This window comes from Carcharhinus amblyrhynchos, chromosome 3 (genome assembly GCF_965287045.1).
Source record: "Carcharhinus amblyrhynchos chromosome 3, sCarAmb.v2.hapA, whole genome shotgun sequence".
NCBI lineage: Eukaryota > Metazoa > Chordata > Chondrichthyes > Carcharhiniformes > Carcharhinidae > Carcharhinus > Carcharhinus amblyrhynchos.
In genome coordinates, this window is record NC_137326.1 from 34,482,671 (window position 1) to 34,496,565 (window position 13,895).

General features: G+C 43.8%; 1 protein-coding gene across 10 annotated transcripts in view; it reads right to left on the minus strand.

The window, feature by feature from the left end:
* The window catches only part of cadpsa (Ca2+-dependent activator protein for secretion a), a 513,784-nt gene that overhangs the window by 440,823 nt on the left and 59,066 nt on the right, over positions 1 to 13,895 (minus strand). The window lies entirely within an intron of this gene.

A 13,895-nucleotide genomic window follows, 5' to 3' on the forward strand; every position in this document is an offset into this window, starting at 1 on the left:
TGTTAAGTGCAATGCCTATTTTGGGCAACTCAATAAACTTTCCTCACCTCATTAAAACATAATTGCCATAATTATTTAATCCACCAAGCTTCACTGATTTCAGGCAAATTGAATTATTTCTTAAAAGACTTTTAAGTTTGTACTGTAACTACTTACTTAAAGCACTGAACGCATGAATTCTGCAGTGCCATTGTTTCTGTCAGAAGTGTAGTGTAGTGAAATAGCCACAGAGTGCTGGCATCACATTCGGATGCCAGTCATAACTTGGCCTGCAAGATTTTTGTCTTAAGAGTGTTGATGACTCCTACACGAACAAGGTAGTCAGAAACCAAAGTGATTACTGATAATGTTTTTATTCAATCATTTTTGGTTTTGCTGTCCACTGCTTTTATTGAACTAATTTTGTTAATACTAAAACACTTGCAATAAGTGCTGGGGAAAAGCTTCTCCTTTGTGAAGCCTAATCAAATCTCTTCTCGAAGTCCATCTGCACAACAACCATAATCTTTCACAATACGTTGTAACCTTCTCAAAAAAGTCAACTGCATTTGTCTGACATGATCTATCCTGCACAAGTCCATGTCACTTTCTTTGATCAGCTGATGCTTTTTGGTGATAGATTCTGGTAACTTCCTCATATTCGATTCTAGCAATTTCCTCATAATTGATGCCAAGCAGGCAGCTCCATTATTTACCGGCCTCCCTATCCCTCCTTCTGTAAAACACAAAGAGTGTTTTTTCAACCCTCAGGCACAGTTCCTGAACCTAGGGAGTTTTGAAAATTGATGGCCAACATGCTGGCTGGTTCCCCACCTATTTCTTTTTGTATCAATTTGTGGAAACCATCAGGTTCCAGAGATTTGTCTATCTTCAGTCTCACTGCTTTCTCTATTACTATTTTTAAACTTACATTAAATCCATTAAGTTCCTCTCTTAACTTATTGTAGGTCCACTTTTAACTCAGGTATTATGTCCTTTTCCTTCATGGGCACAGATTATGTGAATGGGTAGTGATCACACATCCAAATTTGGCATCTATTACGCTTTATATACTAATTAGTAGTGCAATATTTTTAACCTGGATTTGTAATTAGTTACCTGTAGTTAGTGGCTAACTTAACAAACAACCCTGGTAAAGTTTATCCCAGGCTGCCAATGGGAAGATATCTTGGTAAGTTGTTTTTCTTTGGTTTGTGGTTTCTTTTCATCAGAAAATGAATGTCAATTCTGGGGATATATCATTTACTATTTTTGCAATAAGGTATTGACATAAGACAATTCCCAGCTGATATGAAATCAGTTATATCATTTGTTCATGGCAGAAAAGGCTACTCAGCCCATTCAATCCATGCTACTGTTTGTGCTCCACTTAAGTCTCCTGTTGTTTCCTCATCCAAATCTATAATAACCCTCTATCCCCCTCACCTTCATATGTTGTCTAGCTTCTGCTTATATTTGCTTCATTTATAATATTTGATGGAAGCTATCCACAACATTGGACTGGGATAGGCATGAGCTGCTAAAGAGGCAGCAAAGTCAGAAACCTGCCCCCTACAGTTCTGTGGGGAGTACAGTTCTTTGTATGAACCTGTGTTTTGGTGGTGTTAGGAAGTTAAGGGGGGATATCTTTTCTGTCATTTACACAATAGCCAACAAATAGGCTAATGTTTAATTGATGTTGCTTTCAGCGTATTTGTTACAGTAAAAGTCCTAAAACATGAAATCCTGTCATGTAATCCTTTGAGAAATTCGGTGGGAATTCAAATTAAAAGTTAGCAATCTCTACGGGGATCATAACAATTGTTGGATTTATCCTACTTTGTTGTAAGAAGTTGCTTTATCCATAATCTTATACAATCATAGAAATTTATTGCACAAAAGGATATTTTCTGGCCCATTGGGATGGTGCATCAAGAATTTAATCTATCCACTTTCCAGTTCTTGTGGGTCACTGCACTTCCAACGCATTTCCAAGGTGTTTTAAATGTGATTAGGTTTTCTGCTTTCACCACCCTTTCAGGCAGTGATTTCTAGATGTTCACTACTCTCTGTTTGAACAAAAATTCTTCTCAACTACCCCTTAATCCTTCTATAAATTAGTAACTCTGACTTGTTGATCTGCCAGGTAAAGGTTGTAGGTCCTTCTTATTCGCTCTTTCTAGCCCCCTCAAGTTCATTCACCTCAAATAAATCTCTGCCAAGCCTCCTCTCTGTTCCAAAGAAAACAACCCCAGTTATCCAATCTTTTCTCATAGCTAATATTCCCCTTTCTTGACAAAATCTCATAGATCTGCTCTGTGCTCTCTCTAGTACAATCAGATCCTTCCTGTATTACAGTGACTAGAGCTGTGATCAGTATTCTTACATTGCCTAATCCATTATATACGGTTCAAGCGTAACCCTCTTGCCTCTTCTATTCCATTGGGGAGGCAATGGCCTCGTGGTATTATTGTTGGACTATTAAGCCAGAAACTCAGCTAATGTTCTGGAGACCCGTGTTCAAATCTTGTCACAGCAGATGATGGAATTTGAATTTGACTTAAAAAATCTGGTATTAAGAATCTACCAAACCATCTCGTTCATTAATGTCCTTTAGGGAAGGAAATCTGCCATCCTTACCTCATCTGGCCTACATGTGACTCCAGTACCTGATATAAACTTCCCCTTTTTCCTCTTATCCTACTGTGTGTGTTCCTTGGCATCTGGGGTGGGGTCTAGATTTGGGAGGCCACCCTTACTCCTCGTGGGAACATATTTGTTCTGAATCCTCACCACTTCCTGTCTGAGTGCCTCCCTCTGTTTTGACACTGATGTACCTTCACTTAGCAGTTTTCAATCCACTTTCGCTGAATCTTATCTCAGCTCAACACTCCTGCTTAGATGGAGAAGGGAATTAAAATTGGTAATGATGTGATCATAATTCAGTTAGATTGAAAGTAGTTATGGAAACATCACACCCTGGCTTAGTAAAATTGGTCTTTCTTCAATTGAGAAGTCTTACTCCAGGCCTATCTTCCTTCTTTTCCACGCCAAATCTAACTGAATTTTGATCACTATCATTTAAAATTTTTAATTTCCTTGTCTAAAAATCCTGTAAGGTGGACAGTGAGCTGCCATTCCTTCCCTTTTTAAAGTCATGTTCCAGTAATAGCAATGATATCATACTTACAACAATGTGCCAATGTCCTCAGCTCATCTGGCTTCCTCACCAGACTTACTGCATTGGAGTGGATGCTTTTTAAACACTGCCAGATGTATTTGTTGGCTATTTCAAGCCTTTGTCTTGTCTGCTTTCTACACTGGCTTACTAATTTTCTGCCTTTAATTTCCAGCTTTGCTACTGTCCCTTCTAAATCGATGCTTACCATTATGTTTGTGAGACGGCCCACTATGCTGCCAGTGAACCCAGAAGATACAGGCACTTAGAATATAAAGAGGAAGGAGCTGATATTCAGTCAGTGTTCTACCATCTTGAATAAACACTTTCACATACAGAAATCATAAGTGTAGCTTTGTCACGTTTTTGGGGTACAAAACATCTGGCAATGAGGATGGCGAGTAATTTAAATCTACCTGTGCCTTCACCGTCAGAATTGGGGGATCTCCCCATTTCGTGAGACAGATGGATTTCTGGGACTGAAAGCTACTTGATTGCTATGGGTGTGGATTTAGCAGTGGCCCTCGAGGCGACGTGCGCATGCACTACCTTACAGCAGAGGACTAGTGTATATTCAAACAGCTAACACATGACATGTTTTTATTCAATAAGACAGTAAGACTGGAGAAAATGGGATAGTTCAGCTATACACGTTTGCCAGGCATGCAGCGCAATGGCAAAGTGATTAGCACTGCTGTCTCACAGCGCCAGGGACCTGGGTTCAATTCCCAGCTTGAGTCATGTGTGTGGAGTTTGCACGTTCTCCCCATATTTGCATGGTGCTCCGGTTTCCTTCCAGAGTCCAAAGATGTGCAGGTTAGATGGATTGGCCATGCTAAATTGCCCCTTAGTGTCAGGGGGAATTAGCTAGGGTAAATGCATTGGGTTACGCGGATAGGGCCTGGGTGGGATTGTGGTTGGTGCAGACTCGATAGGCCAAATGGCCTCCTTCTGCACTGTAGGATTCTATGCTCACTCTATGCCAAGAAAGTGATGAACCCATTAAACCATACATGGCAGCGTTTTGTCAGTTGGCTTCTACACGCAAGTTTGGCACCCTAAATAATGAATTAATCCATGACCAATAAATTAAAAAGATTTCGATCTCATGTATGAGTGAATACCCAATCGTGGAGGGCAGTGGTTTGACTTTGGAAAGGGCTGTGACCTTGGCCATCCAAATAAAATCCATTTAAAATCATGTTAGATTTGAAGATGTTGCACAAAAATGAATCCTCAAGGTTGGGGTCACAGACGCAGCTTTCCCAACTCGCTCAAATATATGCGTGATAGACAAAGATACCTCAGCAGTCTCATTAACGGGTGCCCCAAGGTCAAATCCCCTCAAAAATATATCCCAAGTATGGAGCCTACCATGGATTTACAACACCACATCTAATACTGGGCAAAAGCAGATGAATCACTTCACAAAGGCATGCAATCAAAGCCAATGACTCTGTCAGTTTGTTCCATGGAGGAATCTATTCCTGAGAGCAGAATGTGCTAAGTGTTTGCTACTTCAGACAGTGATTTGCCCAGTCCTCACACAGGCAATTTATAGTTTGCACAGTCGGGATTCTGGGCTTTTCAGTGTCACAGTGATGTTGTGCAGGAGTATCCAGACTGAGCAATCAACTCTGCCATTGCTGGACAGGATTTTACAGCCTCGCTTGTCCCGAAACCGTAAAATCCTGCCCGAGGTCAAAGGACCTTCCTGCTGTCTGTCCCTCGCATGCTCCGATTCCCGTGGCAGGCGGGGAGGTAAAGTTCCTGCTGTTATTTTTGACAACTTTCTCTTATTATTGCAATAGACACTTTTCAAGCTTATGATGGCTCGATTATTCCAATTTTGGGAAAGATCATAGTTCCAGTGCACAACAAAAATGTCAACCTTCACAAGTTCACATTATGGGGGTAAATGTGTATGTTAATCTTGGGTTCAAACTTGCAGACTCCACTGGAAGACACATTAATATGTTTGAAGGCATGGACTAAGAACAACAGTATCCTTCCTTATTCACCGAATTTGGCGTGATATTGTGATTGGGATGTCATGTTTCTTAAATCAATACACCAATTCCACCAGTTTTGCAAAGTTTGAATTGGCTGCCATTTTGCAGTCCACACCCAAGTATCACAGGAGCTGAAACGACTTGAAGCAGAAGCAGAGTCAATCAGTTCATCCCAGTGGATATCAAAGCAAGCCTCATGCAATGCAAAAATGGCAAACAGAGACTGTGCATTAAGTTGGTCAATAAAGCAACCATTCTGGACAAATACCTGCTCCCTACAATCCAAGGGCTACTGGCCTCACTTCAGAACTCTACTCTTTACAAAGCTCAACACATGATGAAGCAACCTTCATGTATCAGTGAATCACAGAATCCCTGCAGTGCAGGAGGCGCCCATTCAGCCCATCGAGTCTGCACTGTCCACAATCCCACCCAGGCGCTATCCCCATAACCCCATGCATTTTACCCTAGCTAGTCCCCCTGACACTAAGGAGCAATTTAGAATGGTCATTGCACCCAATCAGCACATCTTTGCACAGTGGGCAGAAACCAGAGCACCCAGAAGAAACCCACACAGACATGGGGAGAATGTGCAAACTGCACACAGACAGTGACCCAAACCGGGAATCGAACTCGGGTCCCTGACGCCATGGGGCAGCCATGCTAACCACTGTGCTACTGTGCTGCTCCAGCTGATATTTTACAGTTTTGTTACTCAGGAAAGTGCATTTCAGTATCACGGAATGCCCAAAGACTAAATTTAGCATCTAGTGTGTTGCAGAAGATCAACTTCGGTCTCGTCAGCCTTCTTGATTATATCATTGGCCATGGCAGGGATAAAGCAGAACACATTTGGCGGTCACCAGCAGCACTTCCAATGACTCATTGTCTGTCACTAAATAAGGACAAATGCACATTTATGCAATCTGATGAGTTCAAAGTGACAGCAGCTGGAGTAAAAACTACACAAGACAACGTCAAAGCCATTCATGCATTTCTGACCCTGCCTCACATGAAAGAGTTGGCATCATTTCTCAGTACTACCAACTTCTGTCAAAATTTGTGACTCAGTACGCGAAGATCGTGGAACCTCTTCAAAAGCTCCTGCGCAAAGATACGTGATGTAAATGGACAATTTTATAACCAGCATGTTAAAAGTGAAGATAGAATCCCAGCCAACCCTGGCACATTTCAACCTGTGTGCAGAAATGTATGTTAGGAGCTATAGCCTCACACTACATTGACAGAATCAAATGATTTATCACATTTGTGCCATACCTGTTAGAAAATGAATGTAAATACTCCACTGAAAAGTGGGAAGCACTAGCTGTACCCATGCTTGTGAACACTGACACACGTATTCATACACTAGAAAGTTCACTCTTTGCATCACTCACCAAATGCTGACTACACTGTTAGCATGCCTGCATCTGGTCATCAACCTTGACACATCTTCATTAGTTAAACATTGGAGATTGGGTATCTCACAGGTTCATGCAACGGAGTATATGACACGCTTAACCACACTACTATAGCCACACAGCTATCACAGTTAGTATTAATGGTGGTCAAGCTACTTGTGACATTGAAGCTAATGTAATGGCGGTGAATTCACAAATGACTGTGAATCTTGTGATGAGAGGAATTGAAGGCAGAGCCATTGGCTGATAACATCGTGCAGAAAGTTATTCAGCACTTCAAAACCGACAGGCCCTGCAAAATAAAAAAAAGACTGGTCCCACATTCCAGAGTGTGCACTGAACTCACATTGTGCAATAACAGTTGTATTGCATGCAGAATTCAAGTGGTCATCCTGAAAGTGCTGCAGCATCTTGGTCACAAAGGACATCTGGGTGTTGTTAAGACAAAACAACAATACCATGAAGCAGTCTGGTGGCCAGCAACAGAACATCACGTAGAAGAGTTCTGTAGAAGCCGAGTAGCTTTGTGCACTCAGTGGAAAGCCTGTTAAACCACTTTCCGTCACCTTTACAACTGAACCTAAGGCCAACAAAACCATCACAATGGCTCCAAGTTGCTATTTTCAGAGGAGTGCTAACAGTCCCTAGTGATCAAGGTTCTTTGCCTATTGTTGATGAGCAAATGATTACAATAAATTCAATAACCGCCACTTTGATCATTGATATTTTAGAGCAGTTGTTCACAAAGTCGGGTTTGCTGGAAATTATCACTATGGACAATGGACTGCAGTCTGTTTCCAGTCAGTTTACAGGGTTTCTAGCAAGCTACATAATTCACACCATGAATGATGGCATCCAATAACTCAACAGAGTGATCAAGGGCAGTCTGAGGATGAGCATATCAGGAATGAAAGATTTTGAAAAATCCATTCACATCCTACTCCGCACGCATCAGTCCACCCCACACTCTCTGACCAGTCAGACACTGGCTGAACTTATGATTGGCTGTAATATTTACACATCTCTGACCATTCTTCAGCCATCATTGCTATCCAGCGTGAATGCCAGAGTGAAAGCCTGGTGGCTCTCCGGGACCCCAGAGCACACGAGAACATAACATAAGAACATAAGAAATAGGAGCAGGAGTAGGCCATCTAGCCCTTCGAGCCTGCCCCGTCATTCAATAAGATCATGGCTGATCTGTCGTGGCTCAGTTCCACATTCCCACCCTCTCCCCATAACCCTTAATCCCCTCGCTTATCAAGAACCCATCAACCCACGTCTTAAAAATATTTAGTGAGGCAGCCTCCACCACTTCAACGGGTAGAGAATTCCAGAGATTCACCACCCTTTGAGTGAAGAAGTTCCTCCTCAACTCCGTTCTAAACCGCTCCCCCCTTTATCTTGAGGCTGTGCCCCCTAGACCTACTGTCCTTTCTGAGCAGGAAGAGTCTCTCCACCTCTATCCTATCCATCCCATTCATCATCTTACATGTCTCAATGAGATCTCCCCTCATTCTTCTAAACTCTAACAAGTACAAGCCTAGTTTATTCAGCCTCTCCTCATAGCTCAACCCCCTCAACTCCGGTATCAGCCTAGTAAACCTCCTCTGCACTCCCTTCAAGGCCAAAATATCCTTGCGTAAGTGCGGCGACCAAAACTGCACACAGTACTCCAGCTGCGGCCTCACCAATGCCCTATACAGCTGCAGCAAGACCTCCCTACTTTTATATTCAATCCCCCTCGCTATGAAGGCCAGCATCCCATTCGCCTTCCTGACCACCTGCTGCACCTGAGGATCTGAGGATCTGAGGATGAGGGGGCTTCAGAAGAACCATCGCAGTGCTACCCACATCCTTCAGCACAGAATCACACATCCCAGCAGTTGCAGTTTACGGTGAGACTCACGGAGAACACTGCACAGACAGATCCCCACAGCAATCAGAGGTAGGGCCAGCCCAGAACTCCGGCACTTGGAGAGCTGCTGGAGACTAGCCATCTGCTCAGTCCCAGTCAGATGATGAGCCTCTGGAAGTGGCTGTCAGTTCACTGGTAGCACCATCAGGATTAGGCCTCATGGAGATGAGGTATCTCCCTCCAGGTACTCCATTGTCTCTGGGGAGTCAAGCCAGGGCACCCACAGGGAGCTTGAGCATCAGCCAGACACCCCGGGGACCTCCACTCAGGCACTCCAAGGCACCAGCCTCCTAAAGACGTTTGCCAAGTTAATCACAGTTATCAGGATGAAGTAGTCAGCAGGCCACTTGCATCTCTGCTGTGGATGTCGGAGCTGCACCAAAGTGTGGTGTTGGGGTTAGGAAAGTTTGGAAATCACTTCTGGGTCATGGGTGTCCTATCACTGTGATTAAAATTAACTTTCTGAAAATGATTCCACGGGTATGTGAATGTAAATGTTATGGTCAGATAAAAGCACTTTGATTTGGATTTTTGCAATCCTCTTATTCTGATGTTTAGCTTTTCTCACAATCAGAGTCTCTCCTTTTGAGATATTCACGTGATGCCAATCTCAGTGCCATTTGGTACTTGACCCTCATATATTGTCAGTGAGATTTGTGTGAAGGGCGAATTCCCAATATTAGTCCTCAAGGGATATCAATGGTGGAGGAGAGCTCGTTGAAAATAAGAACATAAGAACTAGGAGCAGGAGTGAGCTATCTGGCTCCTCAAGCCTTCTCCGCCATTCAATAAGATCATGGCTGATCTTTTTGTGGATTCAGCTCCAGTTACCCGCCCACTCACCATAACCCTTAATTCCTTTATTGTTTTAAAATTTATCTATCTTTGACAAAAACATTCAATGAGGTAGCCTCAACTGCTTCACTGGGCAGGGAATTCCACAGATTCACAACCCTTGGTGTGAAGAATTTCCTCCTCAACTCAGTCCTAAATCTGCTCTCCCTCATTTTGAGGCCATACCCCCTAGTTCTAGTTTGTGACACTCTATGCATCTGAGCCTCCTGCCTGAAGTGTCCCAAACCAAGACATGCACTGCAGGATGAGTGCCCTTTGAGGCCCAACTTCCTTCGCAGCAGCATTTACATTCTTACAAGGCATAGGAAATATCTAGACTCAACTCACAGCACTGTTCTTCCTTGCTGGGCTTTAGGTTGACAGACTGAGCACATTACCAGCACACCGTTGACCACAGCCAAAACCTGACCGTGAGTGGTGAGCTCTTAAGGCCCAAGTGTGAATGCAGGACCCTGTTCTCTCAGCGATGGTACAACAATTCCTTCAGAAGTCAGGAAATGCCTCAGAGGGCTCAAGGGGATGTCTCCTGATGATTGGACTTAGCATGAGGGAATCATGGGCACACTTCCAACTTCTTCCCTTCTCCATGACATCATGGTGCATATGTTGTCTCTCAGCATCCCCCTGGGCTTCCTACACTCCTCATCACCATCTTCCGAGGGGGGTGCCTCCTCCTCCAGTTCACCCTCTGGCAGGGCTTCACCTCTCTGAATAGCCAGATTGTGAAGGACACAGCAAACTGCAATCATGCAGCAATCTGTCTCTGGTGTGTATTGCATAGAGCCATCTGAGTGCTCCAGGCACCTAGATCACATTTGTCAGCAGTTCTATGGTCTGCTCTATGTGGGAGCGTGTAGTGGATCTTTCCTCGGCTGGAGTCTGATGGTGATGCACCAGAGTCATTAGCCAGTGTCTGAGTGGGGAGTCTTTATCCCCCTTCAACCATCCTTTCAGAATTTCTGGTTTCTTGAAGACTGCCAGCACCCGGCAGCAACCGATGTAGGAATCATGGCAACTCCTAGGAACCATGCATACATGTGCAGGATGTATTTTCAATGGCCGCACACCAACTGCACATTGACAGAATGGAAGCCCTTGCAGCTGAAGAACATCAGGGGCTGTTGCCAGGGAGCCTGTAGAGCCACCTGGGTGCAATCTATTGCCCCCTGCACCCGAGGGAACCCTGACGTAGCTGCAAAGCCTGTGAACCTCTGAGCCTGGTGATCCTTGTCTGGAACAATTTAGAAATTTACAAAATGATGGGCCCTCCTGTAAAGGGCATTATCACCTCTTGGAAGCACCAATGTGAAATGTCACACAGATTCCCAGTTGCTCCCTGGAAAGACCAGAGGCAAAGAAATTGAGTGTTGACATCACCTTCAGAGCCACTGGCAGAAGGAAGCTCCCAAATCCACGTGGAGTCAGGTCTTCTCACATGGCATATTTGGTGGCCCAGATCTCTGGGTAGTCACAGTCTTGCTCTGCATTGGCTCTCACTTATTTGTAGAAAGAAGACTTGTGCATGATTGATACTCAGTGTGACAAGTCATCTCCACTATCTGGGTCTCTGCTCCTCAGCCTCCTGTTGTTCTCACGCTCCCCCTGGCCTTGTCCCACACGCAGTACTTCCTACTAGAATTGCATGCATAGACACCTTTCCCTCCTGCCTCAACTGAGGATTTATATAAACATTCCCTGGACCACTGAATCCATTCTCACTTTTGCCTCCTCTTTGGAAATACATACTGAAGACCAGAATGCTTAAAGGCTGCTAAGTACAAATCTGTGAATGATAGACCTATGGGAGATGTTGGGCCACTAAGCTTTGGCTGCATTATTCCTCACAGGTTGCATTGTTCCCCATGCAACCTTGCCCTGGGACTCTAGCACACAGAGGTTAGCATCATTCCATTCCACTGATGGGACATCTGGAGTCCTGTGGGGAGTGAGATCTTGTGACTTATATCATTGAACTAATGTGCCACAGATTTCCATTCGTTAACTATGAGTGTAACTCGTTTGCTCATGGTGAACAAATGGAATCTACATGGCCACAGATGAATGGCCCTAATTGTTAACCTATAACTCCCTTTCACTGATGAGGCAGCACAATTGATGCAACTGTGCAACCTTCACTGTAGCTTTCACCTTCGTCTTTCCAGTTTTGATGTGAGGCTATTCAGTTGGGCCTATCTTTTTAAAAATCAAAATTTAGAAAACTGGCTTGATGTTGCTTCCAGGATAAGTGGGTGTGCATCCAGTATAATTGACCTGGACCCTGTTAGGAGCTCAGTGGTCCTCCCCCAGTTCTGACTGTGAATGTCGATCATCTGTGACTCCTTTCCATTTCACAGCAGGAATGTCTGCACTGTGACTGCTGTCTGCCAGCACCTGAACCTAAACGGGAGCTTTGACATAGTTCCCATTTGCAAAGAGCGTTATGGGCAAGGGTAGTCTTCACAAACGACCGCAGCCCAGGCCTGTTCAATGTGTGTGAGAACCTTATCTGATGTGCCAGACTAACAGGTCACCACCCCATAATCTGGAGTCTACATTCATCCCCTTCCAGTAACACAAGTGTTATCCATTTGACTCCCTTGTTTGTCTGCTTTTTGTACAGCCTTGTCAGGGTAAAGCTTCCCTGCCCTTGATTCTCCCTCTGTCTTCCATTGGTGGCTGCATGAGTACTGTAGCACACTGCTGTCCAGATACATATAGGTGTGTGGCATCAGGGGATGGAGACCCCTGTACTCACCAACCCCAGGTACAGAATTGATCCAAGATGGTAACACAGGAGGTCCTGTGAGTGCACCTCAGCATGGAGATAGCTGTCCAGCAGAGTGGCATTCAGAGCATTAGTAGCAGTGCAACACTACAGCAGCAAGGCTTTGCTCCAGTCACCTGGAAATTTTATCAGAATTAACAATGATGTGCTTTCCTGCCAGTGTGATACAAGATTGGAAGGCCTGAAGGAAATCCGGCGGGCAGCTGTGTTAATGAGCATTTATGAGATGCAAATTAATGCAAATAGAATTCACACCACCAGCCAATGGGAAGACCAACCCACCATTCCAAGGTGATTTTACATTAGCGAATATCTGACATTTTTGCTCCCATCAGATTTTCTGCACCTGCCTGTCATCAAACTCAGGTTGGGAGATTTCTGCCCCGTGATTCCAGTTTCTTCATGTTTGGGGCAAAAAACAAAATTCCCATCCCCCGCCCCGGTTAAGCTATTTGAATTCTCTCTATCAACTCTAGCCAATCATCCCACAATGATATTAATCTCCACACTGCACCTCCTTCAGGATTGGTTCCAATGACCCAGGATCTAAAGCCCTTCCTGCCTTTACCACCTCTCCAACCATGCATTTAGCTGCACTATCCTAATATTTAATTACTAACTAACATGTGACCCCCAGAGTAATTCAGAAATTGCCACTCTTTTGGCCCTGCTTTGTTCCTAGCTCTAAATCTGCCTGCAGAATCTCATTCCCTCTTTCTGCCCATGTGATTTATACCAAAATGGATATTGACCTCTGGCTCTTCTCTGCAGCCACTTGATGGCGTCATTGATCTTGGCACTAAGGAGGTAACATACCAACCTGGAATTAGTGCAGAATTCCTGTCTATTCCCCTAATTATTAGTTAGTTTTGTGTGCTCCTTGGGAACTGTGTTGAGTGTTCCCAAATTGATTTCACACAGGACTGGTCCAAGTGACAGGGAAGGAGGATTCTTATCCCAGCAGCCTCCAGTGCAGAGACCAAGGATGAAAGGCTATAGTTAAAACCTGTTAGCTATTGAATCCCAAAAAAAAGTTTGTTTATTTTCTCAGCACCAAAGAAAGAAGCGATATTGATTTTTAATGGTGAGAACCACGAATGGATGCCTACCTTATCCTAACCATAAAAGTGTGATATCGGAATACCAGCACCAAGTATACCCATTCACTGCTTGTGTTATAAATTTGGTTTCCTGATGTTGATCTGGAAGGAACTCTTCCGGTGCAGACAATATAACAAAAAACTTATCAAAGGAAAGTTTTAATAAAGAAAAGTTTTAATAAAGAAACTTCATTACTCCAAACTTGAGGTCTCACCCTGGGCCATTCCAAAGTTTTATCAAAGAAAAGTTTTAATAAAGAAACTTCATTACTCCAAACTTGAGGTCTCACCCTGGGCCATTCCAAAATCCCCAACATGTTCTAACTTATACTGAGTCAGCTGATCATCACATCATTCTGTCATTGGTTACATGGTTTACTGGGTCAGCTGATCTTTACTACTTGTTACCATTGGTCACATGACAACAGATCCAACATGATCACCGGTTACATTCTAACACCCGACAGTCCACAATGAGTTACTCCGGCTGAGAGCCGTACTTCAGTTATCAAGTGTCAAATAATCTAAGAGAAAAATATAATAATACTGTGCAAACCTTCTCTTCCTCCCAGAATAAAGTGCAGCAAGAAAGCTGATGAGAAATTTGATTAAATAGAAAAAGGCACACAGCAGTTTAATTTTAGCAC